Below are 14,775 nucleotides of genomic sequence, written 5' to 3'. Positions count from 1 at the left end.
GGCTCCGTGGGGCCGGGCGGCGCTGCTGCACTGGGCCCGGTCTGGATGGGCCTGGGCCCCCTTTCCCTGGCGGGTCGCGGAGTATGGGGGTGCCTACTGGGGTCAGCGGGGGAGCTGGCCCCAGGGAGGGGTCACTTGCCCCTCCCTTCCTTCCCTCCCCATCTCCAGCTGCCTCCCTCTTCCCGCTCCACCACAACCACCCACACATGCAGGGCCTTGGAGTAGGGGTATGTCACCAGGGTGCAGAGGAGGCTACCCCCCCTCTGTCCCCTTCTGGCTGCCTCTGCCTCAATTTTATCCCACAACTTAGACATTCACATTACTCACACTCTCATTACACATACATATAGGATCTTGGGGGTGGGCACGATACACGGAGTCCAAAGTACCATCAGGGTGTACACCCCACCCCTGGCATCGTTGCCCACCTCTCAATTTTAAATACACGTAGACATTGAGGGCTAGCAGGAGGGACCATGCGCTTACCTGCTGCTCTCTGGCAGGTAGCTCCAAGCCCTCCTGGGTTTTAAATGCACCTTAGAACACACATGCATCAACATTACAATGAGCGGGTGGAGGGAGGTTTGGAGTCTTCTCTCACCCCCGTTCTCTGCGACCTGCTGGAGCGGGGGGGCTAGGAGGAGGAGTTGGCCGTCCGACTGCGGTCTGGAGTGTGGAGCCTTCCTGCTGCTGCGGAGTCGGGGCGGTCTGCCTCTCCCCACCGCAGGGAAAAGGGAAACACCACCTGGGTCTGGGTGCAGTTCCCCCCTCCAGGGGCGAGGGCACCTAGACCCGGTTTGTAGAGTACGCTTGGGGAGTGTGATCGTGTGTACAACGTCTCTTTATGTCTGTCTCCACGTTGGTTGAGTGTGGAGTAAGTGCATATGAGAGCATGAGGGTGGGAATGGATGTTTGTATCTGTGTGTGCCTGTATGTCTGTGTCTATATGTCAGGTTGGGTGTCAGGCGCCACCTCTCTGGGGACATCTCAGGCCCTCCAAGGTTTGGAGGCCTATCTCCCCCTACCACCACTTCCCCTGCCAGTGGCGGACCCCCTCAGACATCGGTGCGTTGGTGGTTCTTTGTGTCCGGGGATGGGCGTCCAGGTACACACCGGCTCACTCCTTGGCGGCCGCTTATCGGGGCCTGGAGCCTGGGGCTCGCTCGGGCCACTTCGGAGGTGGGGTGCCCCCGGCCTCTTGGCCTGGGGCTCGGTCACTCAGGCGCAGCTGGCTGCCGGCGGAGCTCACGGGCGCGTCACTGCAACTCCCCCTGGCTTCTGCTCCGCGGCTGCTGAGTGAGCCCTCATCTGGGACTCTCCTCAGCTCTTTCCGGGACAGTGGCGCAGCTGCCCCTCTGTTGGTCTTCCTTGGTCTCTTGTGTTCTGGGGGCCTCTGGATGTCTGGAGTTTTGATCTCCTCCACACCTGCTTCACGCCCTGGAGGACGGGGCTGTGACCCCCCCACACCCTCTAGCAGATTATTACATGAAGGAACCTTTTAAAAAAACAAAAAACAAGCGCGTCCATGCTCACAGGTGTACACACGGGTGATCACACCCACAAACTACACCCTTTTTGGCTCCTACCTCAAAGCACACTGTGTTCTGTTGATCTTATGTGCTGCACAATAATGTTTAACATTTAGTATTTACTGTCATATTCCCATATATCATTGTGATGTTGTTTATTCTATTACTCTTGTTCTCTTCTGCTTGCTTTCTTTTTTCTTTCTCAGCAGGTGATCCAGGTGATTGATATATGCATTTTTTTTCTCTGCCCGTTCTGTTGGTTTTTGTCTTTTGCCCTTCTCCCCCGTCCCTCTTCTCAGCTGTTTCTCTTTCCCTCTTTCTTTCTCCCCTTCTTTCCCCTAGTCAAGTCTGTCCCGTATTCAGTAAGTGAAAATAAAATAAACAATAAAAGGTGAATCAAATGGACCATTACGGCAAGGCTGGGATGGTCAGTTTGGTAAAGTAAATCCGTTGGGCATCTTTCTTTGCCTTTAGACAACAATTCTGATGGCAAAAGAGCCAAACGGGACAGGCAAAAAAAAAAAAAAAAAAAAAAAGTCCGATGCTGTGGCTGTGTCTGTTTGGGCGTGGGAAGTCACGGGACACCCCGCTCTTGTTAACGTCATTTCGAGCCGGGTCGTAACATTGACCTACAGATCTCCAGGCTTTCTGAAGGTCTTTCAGAATCTACCTTTGGCTGCTTTTTCACTTACTTCAGTCCAGTCCTTGTGCCTGAGCATTTTCTTGTTTGTTAAATCACCTAACACCTAACTCTGTATCATTTAAGCATTAGAAATGTGCTTAACTCAAAGGATGAAAATTCCAGATTACATAAGAAGTGGGTCAGATCATTTCGTATGTCAGTGTGGAGGATGTCAGGAGAGAGGTGCAGCGTCTACAGACATCCGTGAAACACAGTGGAGCCTCCATTATGGTCTGAGGCTTAATTTCAGCCAGTGCTGTTGGAATCTTGTCTTGTTGGAATACATTTACCTAACAAGCAAAATATTGCTGGTTCAATTCCTTAAGGCAGGGGTAGGCAACCTTTCTGATGATGAGTGCCATCTAAAATTTCCTCAGAAGTCAGTGTGCCATATGATCACATTAGCAATACATTTATTTATGTTCTATATTAACAGTTACACACTATATAAAACTCCCTTATAGAATTATATTTGTTCGCAGATTTTGTCACCTAGCAGCGAATAGTTATCAGCTATTGTGAAACAAAAAAAGACACTTTAAACATAAAAACTCCATAACAGCAAATGAACTGTACAACAGAAAATGGAAATGCTGTTTATGGTCTCCTCACAACAATGATAAGAAAAATAAACTGGGCCAATATGGCATGTTTGTTAATACAGGGATACACATGTTAATCTGATCTCTGGTCTCCCACTCAGAGACACAGGTCTCCGAGTGTCCAGCATTCAGACGGCTACCTGAGGACATTCATGTGACAGTAAATCTGCTCACACAGATATGTAGAGCCAAATACTGTCAATTAGGCCTCTACAATGTTCTGACTTGTTGGTATATGTATGATTTCTGTACATTTTACGTCAGATAAAAACTTTGGTTGTGAGATTCAGATAATTATTTAATAAAAGCTAGATATTTTAAATGAGAATAAGAAAGAAAAGTATTTCTTTGTGCCCCCCTTTCCCTTTTAGCCCTACATGGCCCCTCTGGCAAAACTTTCCTAGACCCGCCCCTGCACAATTACCAGCTGTCAGCGTAAAAAAGGATCCTGGTGTTATTTGTCTCTCAGAAACGGTTCATAACTTCCCTTCAACTCATTCATGTCACCTAAAAGGTAAACCTGCTTCTCCATCACCTGTTCAGCTCTGATGATTCAGTAAGGACATCTCCTGGTTTCATCTGCATGTTTCCCTTTCACCAGATAACCAAACCATATCATGACCAGCAGCTTTTACAGCTGTGGCTCCAGCAAACATCAGCTGATACTAGAAATTAATATTAAATAAATTCTAACAACAGCTGATCAAGCTTAAACGTGCTGCTGTTGTTTAACACGACCTGCGCTGGTTTCTTCTTTCTGGCGCAAAGTGGTAACATCAAAGCACCCACCCAGCTATGTAGCAACTAACTGACTGTAAAAAGTCAGCACAACCAAAATAAACTACACCTAAACTTGGTTTATATCTCTGACCCTGACAGACTGCAGGTCATAACTTCCTACCTGAAGTTCAGTTCACCTGACACTCCCAGTGTTGCCAACTCCTCAGTAAGGAAAATCGCTATCAGTTGTCCTAAAAGTGGTTAAATGACGTCATCACCTAATTTGTATAATTGGTCATGCTAATGTAATTGTAACCTACATTGTTGGAGAGAGAAATAACATTGTGGAAGAGACATAAAGTGAGTAAAATATGTCCTAAATGCATTTAGAGTTTATTTAGAACTACAAATTAAATTTCTTTTAGCAATTTTTTTTTAATGTCACAATTCCATCCCTGCTCCTTTATCCGGGCTTGGACCCGAAATAGGCACTCTGGTGGAGTTACTTTGTGTGTGTGTGTTTATAAGTAGTTTTAAACCTTGTATAACGACAAAGTCGCTAAGTTGGAAACACTGCTGGACCGGCGGCCGCCTCGAGTCTCTCCTCCACCTGCCTCACTGCTATGCAGATGACACCCAGCTCTATCTGTCCATGAAGCCAGATAACACACACCAATTAGTTAAACTGCAGGAATGTCTTAAAGACATAAAGAATTGGCTGGCCGCTAACTTTCTGCTTCTTGATTCAGATAAAACTGAGGTTATTGTACTCGGCCCTGAAAATCTTAGAAATATGGTATCTAACCAGATTCTTACCCTGGATGGCATTACCTTGGCCTCCAGTAACGCTGTGAGGAACCTTGGAGTCATTTTTGACCAGGACATGTCCTTCAACGCACATATTAAACAAATATGTAAGACTGCTTTCTTCCATTTGCGCAACATCTCTAAAGTTAGAAATATCCTGTCTCAGAGTGACGCTGAAAAACTAGTTCATGCATTTATTACTTCCAGGCTGGACTACTGTAATTCATTATTATCAGGATGTCCAAAAAACTCACTGAAAAGCCTTCAGCTAATCCAAAATGCTGCAGCAAGAGTCCTGGCAGGGACTAGAAAGAGAGAGCATATTTCTCCTGTTTTGGCTTCCCTTCATTGGCTTCCTGTTAAATCCAGAATTGAATTCAAAATCCTGCTCCTCACATACATGGTCTTAAATAATCAGGCCCCATCTTATCTTAATGACCTTGTAGTACCATATCACCCTATTAGAGCACTTCGCTCTCGCTCTGCAGGCCTACTTGTTGTTCCTAGAGTATTTAAAAGTAGAATGGGAGGGAGAGCCTTCAGTTTTCAGGCCCCTCTTCTGTGGAACCAGCTTCCAGTTTGGATTCAGGAGACAGACACTATCTCTACTTTCAAGATTAGGCTTAAAACTTTCCTTTTTGCCAAAACATATAGTTAGGGTTGGACCAGGTGACCCTGAATCCTCCCTTAGTTATGCTGCAATAGACGTAGGCTGCTGGGGGATTCCCATGATGCATTGAGTTTTTCCTTTCCAGTCACCTTTCTCGCTCACTATGTGTTAACAGACCTCTCTGCATTGAATCATATCTGTTATTAATCTCTGTCTCTCTTCCACAGCATGTCTTTATCTTGTCTTCCTTCTCTCACCCCAACCGGTCGCAGCAGATGGCCGCCCCTCCCTGAGCCTGGTTCTGCCGGAGGTTTCTTCCTGTTAAAAGGGAGTTTTTCCTTCCCACTGTCGCCAAAGTGCTTGCTCATAGGGGGTCATATGATTGTTGGGTTTTTCTCTGTATCTATGAAGCACCTTGAGGCGACTTTTGTTGTGATTTGGCGCTATATAAATAAAATTGAATTGAATTGAACTGAATTAAAGGTCAGTAGCATCTTTTACCTTCCAAAAAACATCTATTGTACAAGAGTTATAGGTCTAACACTGAGTGCTGGGCCATTTCCTCTAATATAACTTCTCTAATATCTCTGACAAACTACATAAGGACTCAAAACAGAACTCACAGAAGGAAGTAGTTGTTCTTTGTTTGGGTGTTTTTGTTGTTGTTTTTTACTTAAAGTGAGAGTTACTTGATATGTTGGCAGTAGCGAGTTCATCAACAGGCAAGCATTGAATAAAGTTCAACAAGTTCAGAGACCAGCAGACAGAGTAGCATTAACTAAGGTGTCCTCTAGCCAGTAGCTCAGGAAGTCTGTCCCAGCTGACAGTGGGCAACAGCAGAGGTGAAGTTTGGACAGGAAACCAGTTAATCATTAGCAATTTGTAAAAGCAGTGGTAGTTAAGAAGAAAAAGACAGAACTGGGCCAGAAAATTATTATTATTAAAGAGTCAAATATTTATTTTTAATTCCAAATGAAATTCCAATGATAGCTCAACCATAAGATTCTTAGTTGGTGCATCGAGGGAAAGCCAAACATTTACATACAGCTACAAATCAGTTGCATATATACTTTCAGAATCGACCAAATTATGTGTTATTTATTTTAAAAGTGTTATTTCACACAGTATGTAAGGAAGACTTGGCAACTCGTAAAGCTTAGAAGAAATGAAGAAGAGACAAGAAAAAGTTTCACACGCTTGTATTTTTGTGGTGTTTATTTTGGAGGATAACACATAACACAAAGCAAAGAGACATTACACAATCAAAGGACTTTTCAGTGGATTGCTTCAGGCTAATAACTAGCTTTGGATCAGTTGAGACAGAGTTGCACTAATTACAAAAGTCATAAAGGTACATTGGATATGATATTATCTGATAAAGCAGAACAAAATGAAATGATGAGCAGGCAGCTGGTTTAAAAAGTGCTCTCGTCCAGCGTTTTCATGATGCTATCGACCCAGGAGAGAGACGGATCCATACAGAGTGAACGACCTTTTTTGATAACAAAGCTGAAACAAAGAGAAATGCTGCTGTTATTATCTGTTCTTTTTTCTTTTTTAATAAAAAAGTACAAATAACAAAATTTTCCAAAGTTTTCTATTTCAAATGGAAAGTGGGAAGTTTAGCATGAAAAAAATGTCCTTATTTACATAACTTTCAGTTCAAAAATGTAACTTTGCATCATGTGCATAATTTTAATTTTTAATTGTACAAATATGCTGTTACAATGGTCATACTGCGCATTTTTCATTACAGTAATTTCAGCCATTGTGTTAAACATTATGACAAGAAATAAACCCAGATTTCTTCACTTACATGACGGCAGGCTTTGGGCATCGGTGATCAATCATGTAATACGACTCCACAAGGCCTGCTCTAATTCTTCTTGGGTAAAACTTGAAGCAGCAGTTGTCTGGGCCATTTCCAGCTGAGTAAAGAGCATTAAGATCAGACAGTAAAAAAACATACTGACGGTCACGAGTGCTACCCCTCATCTTCCTAATAAATACACACATGGTTTACATTTCAAAATCCACCTCGCCTTGTTCTCAAGTTTTTGCATTCCCAACACTTTTAGGAAAACTTCTGACCTTGAGTTCAAGGTCACCGGGATTTAGACTTGCCTGATATTTTTAGTATCAGTTTGAAAATCCTTCACAAGTTATCACATTCACAAACTTGGCTGCTGTTGCTGCCTACCTGTCTGCCAGGGTAGCACCAAAATGATGAGGAAGATTAGGAACATTTCTTTGTATTAAAATTTTTCAAAAGTGTAAGGTTCTTTTTGTTTGGAAGGAAAAATAAGCACAGACAGAGTCCCCGGAGGTGTCCAAAAAGTGATTTATTACACACACACAGCTTGTACAGTGTGGGAAGCCGGTCTTCGCCTTTCTGCTCTTTACAGAAAGCTTTATAGCCGTTATGACGTCAGAACAATTCCCAGAACTCCTCTGCTCAGAACAACAACCCTTTCCCAGGCTTGACACCAGATGTTTCCCATCATCGGTATTTGGAACATAAACAATTGTGTACACAAGTGTGCAGTTTTGTGAGATTGTAGGTCCAGGCCAACAAAGGTTCAAGTGTCCTTATCTGACTTACTGTGGACCGCCTGGAGCTACAGCCATGCTGGTGCTCTTGCATAATAGAATATTCTATCTGGAATGTGTTTTATTCTGCGTGCTCTGGAATAAATGATAAATGATACATGATAATTTTGATGATCAACTGATACTAAGTGATGCAGACTAATGAAATAATGATGAAATAATGACAGTGTATGTAAATGATAACACAGTGACAGTAAAATAACATTCCTGAACCTGACAAAAGTGCTATATTTTAAAGGGAAGTTGGGGAAATTAACATGGAAATATGTCTTTATTTACATAATTTTAAGTTCAGAAATCTGAACTTTGAATAAAGCCAGCTTCAAAATTCTATCTCAATAAATATGTACTTTATTTTTTCAAACAACTGCCTTCTAGTGTGTGCAACATATGATGAAAGCAAAGTATCCAAACACGGAAAAACTGATCAGAATATGAAAACAAACAAGTTTTTTCATTTATTGATCACTTCCAGATCAGACAGAGGTGCAGTGGTGATGCAACCTGACCTTTTATTTTGTTTAGAACCGGCACTAAAGTAATGAAAATATTAATGATGTGAGGATTCTGAGCAATGTGCAATAATTGATTAGTGCTGGTACAAAAGAATTCACAAACTATTCATCCATATCGTGAAATCAGCACCCTTACTAGATCTCTTATGTCGAAAACTTTGGTAAGGAAAGTTCAGTTGCCGTTTCACTCTATCACAAGGATGTGCAGAGCGTCTGTGAGAAACCTTCTCTGACGGTGTGTTGACTCTTGGGAGCTTCACTACAGGAGAAGTAGTTGCCGTTGTCTCATCCAGGTCTTCTAAGGGTTGAAATACAGGACAAAACTATTTAGCTGTATACAAAGAAAATAATGCAAAAAAAAAAAAAAACCACCCCAAAAAACAACTTTCTTGTTTTTAACAATTCACAAAGATTCAGGTAGCTTTGGCTAGTGTTTTAATGATAATAAATCATTTTAAAAACTGCATTTTATATTCACATTCTTCATTTATGATGGGGAAAATATTTGTTAAAGCCAACTTAAAAATTCTACCACAATAAATATGTACTTATTTATATAAAAACTCAGTAGACAAACCTTCATAATATAACACATAAATGGGTATTTTATATAATTTCCCTCCAGCAGAATGTGTGAAGGTGCCACTTCAACACAGGCCTTCTGCTGGACTAACTCACTGTTACCAGGAAGATATTCTGCTTGGTTAGGAGCATTCAGTTGTTGTGTACCTCTAACATCAGGAGCTGCAGAGCTGCTGTGAGAAACTGTCTCTGAGGGTGTGGTGACTCCTGGGACCTTCAGCTCCACTACAGGAGAAGTAGTTGCCGTTGTCTCATCCAGGTCTTCTAAGGGTTGAAATACAAGACAGCAGTGTTTAATTGGGTGGACTTTCAAACATATACTAAAATGTCTAAAAACACTATAGGCCCTCCAACACATGGTATATTCCAGGAAAGGTGACACCATTTTCTATAGAACTAAATAGTCAGTAGTTAGTGGTTTGGTACATGTTGATCTCCAGAGTCCTGAATGCTCTGGAGTCTAGAGCACTCTTCTGTAGAGTCTTAATTCTGGTTTGAGCGGGGATGAAAGCAGAAAGGAAGCTTACTTTTTAAGCTTGTGTTGGTGGAGTTGGTTTTATTATCAGGGATGTAGACTGCTGGTACACTTGATATCCAGTTTATGTCAGGTGGAGGCTGAATACAAAACCCTCTCAGCAGGATTTCCTCATCAGAGATGCTCGTGCTTCTTCTCTTCTCTGCACAAACACTGGAGATGAAAAGACATCACCTCAAAACGATCATTATATTTGAAATATGATATATTATAGGAGGAATAATTTTACATGAACATTTTCTATTTAAAACACCAAAAGCAAAGCTCTTACCTGGAACAAGATGCGGAGGTAAAAAGAAAGCAATCCACATGATGTTCATTAGAGCTACGATAACATGAGTCCACTGCATGTTTCTGTGTGCTGCTATAGTGCACCTGCACATGCACCTGGCACTGTGAGCACAGCAACAGATGGTGTGCAATAAAGACATGCTGAAGGATGCACAGCAGCCCTAAGATATTTTAAAATAACTTCATCTCTCTCTGCGGGTGTTTGTGGGTTTCTGATTGAGCAATTTCTCATTTAACCACAAAGAACCAACAGCACATGATCATCAGAGTGTCTGGTCTCCAGAGCACAAAATGTACCATCAGTGCTATTAACCAGCACTTGTACACAAATACACTCAATTCTTGAACATCACAGTGAGTTCACTGTTCTCAAGCTGCCTGAACATTCATTTGATCTATTGATATTGTTCATATGCGTGCTTCCCCATCCACAATGCGATGCCTTTTATCATCAGAATCAGAATCAGAATCAGAAAGGGTTTTATTGTCAAATGTTGAGCGGGTTTACAACATTAGGAAATTGCTGCGGTGCTTCAGTGCAAACATACGGTTATAAATTACGCTTAAATAGACATGAAAATAAAAATAAGATAAGAATTAAAAGTGCTACGTAGATAGATAGATATATACATGATATATACATGAGTGCAGGTGGTGATCAGTGCCAGACATGGAATGATGCAGTGAACACAGCGTAGGGTCATGTGTTAGTGGTGGGAACAGTCATACGGTTATTGTTCATGTGTTCAACAGCAGAGGGGAAGAAACTGTTCTTATGGCGAGAGGTTCTGGTGTGAATGGACCGGAGCCTCCTGCCTGAGGGGAGCAGGTCAAACAGACTGTGAGAAGGGTCAGCTGAGATCCGAGCTGCACGCCCCAGTGTCCTGGAGGTGTACAGGTCCTGCAAAGATGGGAGTCTGCAGCCAATCACCTTCTCAGCAGAGCGCACAACACGCTGCAGTCTCTGTTTGTCCCTGATAGTGGCTCCAGCGTACCACACGGTGATGGAGGAGGTGAGGATGGACTCGATGATTGCCGTGTAGAATTGCATCATCGTCCGTGTTGGCAGGTTGAATTTCTTCAGCTGCCTCAGGAAGTACATCCTCTGCTGGGCTTTCTTAATGACGGAGGTGATGGTGGGCTCCCACTTCAGGTCCTGGGTGATGGTGGTACCCAGGAAGCGGAATGAGTCCACAGAGGTGATGGGGGTGTCAGTCAGGATGATGGGGGGTAGTGGAGCTCTGTGCTTCCTGAAGTCCACAATAATCTCCACTGTCTTCTGGGCATTCAGCACCAGGTTGTTGTGGCTGCACCAGGACACCAGACGTTCAACCTCCCTCCTGTAGGCAGACTCATCCCCGTCTGAGATGAGTCCAATAACGGTGGTGTCATCTGCAAACTTGATTAGTTTGACAGACTGGTGATCTTAGATCATAGGTGATAATTTTCTTCACTTATTGAATGTGATATGAAAAAAGTGTGATGATCCTCTGCTCTCTCATTGCTTTGAAATACAGTTTCCTACAAAATCATGTAAGGACACGCGATGATCATTTAACTGACAAAATAATAGATATATATATACAGTGCCTTGCAAAAGTATTCGGCCCCCTTGAACTTTTCCACATTTTGTCACATTACAGCCACAAACATGAATCAATTTTATTGACTGGCAGCTGTACTTGCAGCAAAAGGTGGTTCTACAAAGTATTGACTCAGGGGGCTGAATAATTACGCACACCCCACTTGTCAGTTATTTATTTGTAAAAAAAATGTTTGGAATCATGTATGATTTTCGTTCCACTTCTCACGTGTGCACCACTTTGTGTTGGTCTTTCACGTGGAATTCCAATAAAATTGATTCATGTTTGTGGCTGTAATGTGACAAAATGTGGAAAAGTTCAAGGGGGCCGAATACTTTTGCAAGCCACTGTATACAGCCCCATGAGAATGTAATGAAATTGAAAACAATATAAAGCCTGGATGTTGCTCATTAATACCCTCGAAAGTTCCCCAGTATGACAAACTTTAGCCTTTGTTTTGGTTGGAGTTCCGGTAAATATGCTGCTAACGCTTCTAGAAAGCCTTCCTGGAAGGTTTGAGTCTGGCCTCTGACTGCTATCGTCAGGCCAAACCACGGTCGCACTGCCATCTCTTGGTACAAAGATGTTACGACAGCTACAGTCCCGTTTAGAAACCAGATCTCCAGCTGATCTCCAATTTTTTAACCACTAACCACTGATAGTTTGTAAGCAGATGGCATATGGCAGGACCTTTGAAGATTTATGATTATTATTTATTTAGTATTTTCTAAACGTATTAAAAAGCACTTAAAGTGATTAAGAAACATTCATAGAGTTCCTTATCTATCACACGAACACTGTATAGTACAAGAGTGTATATCTTATCTATCATTAAATGAGGCGTTGTTGTAGCTCAGAGGGGAGAGCAGGTCATCTACTGTTTAAAAAAAAACAGAAGACCTGTTTCAGTCTGCATGCCCAAACTCCACATTTCTCTCCGATATGTTAATTAGAATGTGAATATTAGCTAGAACACACTTTGGCAATGAATGAGTGTGAATGAGGTAAATTGTGTAAAGTGCTAAACCAGAGTAGAAAAGTAGAAAAATTCTTTTACAGCACTTTGGTCAACAGCTGTTATTTTTACATGTGCTATAGAAATACATTTGACAATATTTGATGACCTGCTCTACTTTCAAGGAAATAAAGAATCCATAATGTATATAAAAAAGTATTAATATCCATTTTCTTAACAACATATTCAGCCATGGTGGGAGTGGACCATAACCCAGCAAGAACAAGGATAGCTGCAGTGGACAGTTGCCATCACAAAGCTTCAATAACAATTTGCAGAGTAAAATTTGTAGAGTAATTATGAAATTTCAAGTTTGGCCTGATGATGGCAGTGTTTTTTCACTTCCACACTGCCAAAAGCCAGTCACTGTTACACAGAAGTGTGTGTTAGTCTTATTGTCGTTTGAATAACACATTTAGCACAGAACAGCTCTTTAGCTGTTGTACAAGTGTAGTGTCACGGTCATGGTCACACCACATGTGCTAATCATTAAAACCTTTGTATTACCCACAATTGTTTGTGGATCAACTTCAGACTTCACAACAACAAAATAGTTTGCCTTGTGGGAAATGTGTAACTAGGATGACTAAGCACTGACCTTGACCATCATTGTTAGAACCCAAGGTAAAAGTTGATCTTGGAAAAATATAAAAATATATCAAGAAACCATGTTGTTGTGCTTTCTGAGTGCACTTGTTAATTTTAAAGTGGTCCTGAGCTTCAGTTCTCCAGGCTTTTTTTTTTTAAGTTTTACTTTCACCACTTTGTCATTTATTTCAGTCCAGTCATTGTACCTTCCATTTTCAGAAAAATGTTTTCATGTTTGTTAAGTCACCTGATGCCCACTGATTCCCAAGGAGCTTTTTGTCAAATCTTAGCATTTCTTTATATGGTGAATAGTGTGTGTCCCCCCCCCCCCCCCCCCCCCAAAACAATAAAGAAACTGGACGGCAAGCATAAAAAAACAGTCTACAGAAGATAAACAGAATCTGAAAGTGTTAAGAAATAGAAAAAAATCCAGTAAAAACTTGGCAAAGAAGGTCTGAGTGCTGCATCTGCACCCCCGATTCATCTAGCTGTGAGTGGCTCACTCACATGCTGGGCCATCTGACCTCAGGAAATCCCATGATAGGGTGGGGCTAGGTATCATGATAAGCTCAACTGAAACCTTGGCTGATTGTAAGCTACACCCGTTTTCACACCTTGGCTCGTGTGATTAGGTAGAGGATCATTAGGGGGTTGATTTTCCCTCTCGGGGGTAAACTCCCACAGGGCTTAAATCTGGGACTGTCCACCATTTGACCCTAGAACTGAAGAAGCTTCTCGGATGAGAGGCGAAACATCTTCAAGGAAACTTACAGAAGTCCAGATGCTTTTCTTTCCAAGCTCCTTAGACTACGATGACCTGGATGACTGAGAACCTTTACAGAGAGATATAGGTCAAAGGTCAGGCACTGGTATAAAAGCGGGCTGATGTCAGCATGTTGTAATAAAAAGCATTTAAAAATCTCAAAATGTTTGTGTAGCTCTTGTCCTTCGAGGGCAGTTGTGCATTCTGAGTGCTCTTGTTATTTTTAAAGTGGTCTTGAGCTTCAGTTCTCCAGGCTTTCTCAAGACATGAACCACTTTTGTGTACAAATAACAGACAACTTAGCAAAGAACCTATTTTAAATTGTATCTTTGTTATTAGAAGCCTGTCACAAAACAAACGTTTGTTCTTATTATTTTAATTACTTATTTTAATTACTTTAATTACTTAATTTTAACTACAACAAATGCAAAGGGCAACAACACAATTTGACAGGAAAAAAAATCTGCATTTTATGCCCACTGATTCCCGAGGAGCTACTAGTCAAAGCTTAGCATTTCTTGATATGGTGAGTAGTGTGTTCTGAAAAAAAGAATGAAAATGGACAAGAACAAAACAAAAATCGAAAAGCATAAAAAAAACTTGATACAGAAGATCTGAGTGCTGCATCTGCACCTTCGATTCATCTACTGCATCATCAGAAATGATCTGAGTGAAGCCATCAAGAAGCCATTCTTAAGAAAAGGAAAGTAGGAGAAAAGCTGAGGTATGACAAATTACACAAGAGCTAGAGTATCAGTATTAAAAGGCCTCATGGAGTTATGAATGCAAATTGGAAATGTTTTATTTAAATTAAGTCAGTATGTACAGAGGCAGGTCAGGAGAGAAGTACAATAATGTGCTTTTACAGACATCTGGGAAACATGGTGGGGCTTCTGTCCTGGTTTGAGGCTTTGTTTCATTTCACAGGAGTACGCTTTGACAATAAACTGGACTGGGTTAAAAACACTACTGCACTCTACAGGAGTGCAGTAGTGAATGAATAAAGAATCAGCTGAGAGTAACTCCATCTATACATTACCATGTGGAAAGTGTTTAATTGGCAAGTGGCTTCAATTTTCACAATGATCCCAGACACACTGCCAATGCAGTGTAAGTGCACCTGGATACAAAATTACACAATAAAACACCATAAGGCATGAAATGGCCTCCTCAGAGTTCAGACCCGGTAATATAGATCAAGCAAGTCAGTTTAGGCTCAGTGTAAATCAGGAAAAACTGTTTATATTTAGATACTGGATGCTACTGTCATGGTCCTCCAGTCCTCTCTGGTGTTGTGTTTTCGTTGTTCCTCCTTCCTCTTCACTCCTTCTCACCAGTGCGGC

At 41.8% G+C, this 14,775-nt stretch overlaps 1 long non-coding RNA gene across 1 annotated transcript; it reads right to left on the bottom strand.

The window, feature by feature from the left end:
- Nucleotides 1–8,222: 8,222 nt before the first annotated feature.
- On the bottom strand, nt 8,223–9,321 carry LOC113017375 (uncharacterized). The gene is made up of 3 exons (XR_003271470.1): nt 9,185–9,321; nt 8,805–8,921; nt 8,223–8,373 (listed from the first exon to the last, which is right to left on the bottom strand). It is a non-coding gene; the product is annotated as an uncharacterized LOC113017375 (long non-coding RNA).
- Nucleotides 9,322–14,775: the final 5,454 nt, after the last annotated feature.

This window comes from Astatotilapia calliptera, chromosome 3 (genome assembly GCF_900246225.1).
Source record: "Astatotilapia calliptera chromosome 3, fAstCal1.2, whole genome shotgun sequence".
NCBI lineage: Eukaryota > Metazoa > Chordata > Actinopteri > Cichliformes > Cichlidae > Astatotilapia > Astatotilapia calliptera.
Note: the sequence above shows the minus strand (reverse complement) of the source record. Positions and strands in the feature narration are given on the sequence as shown.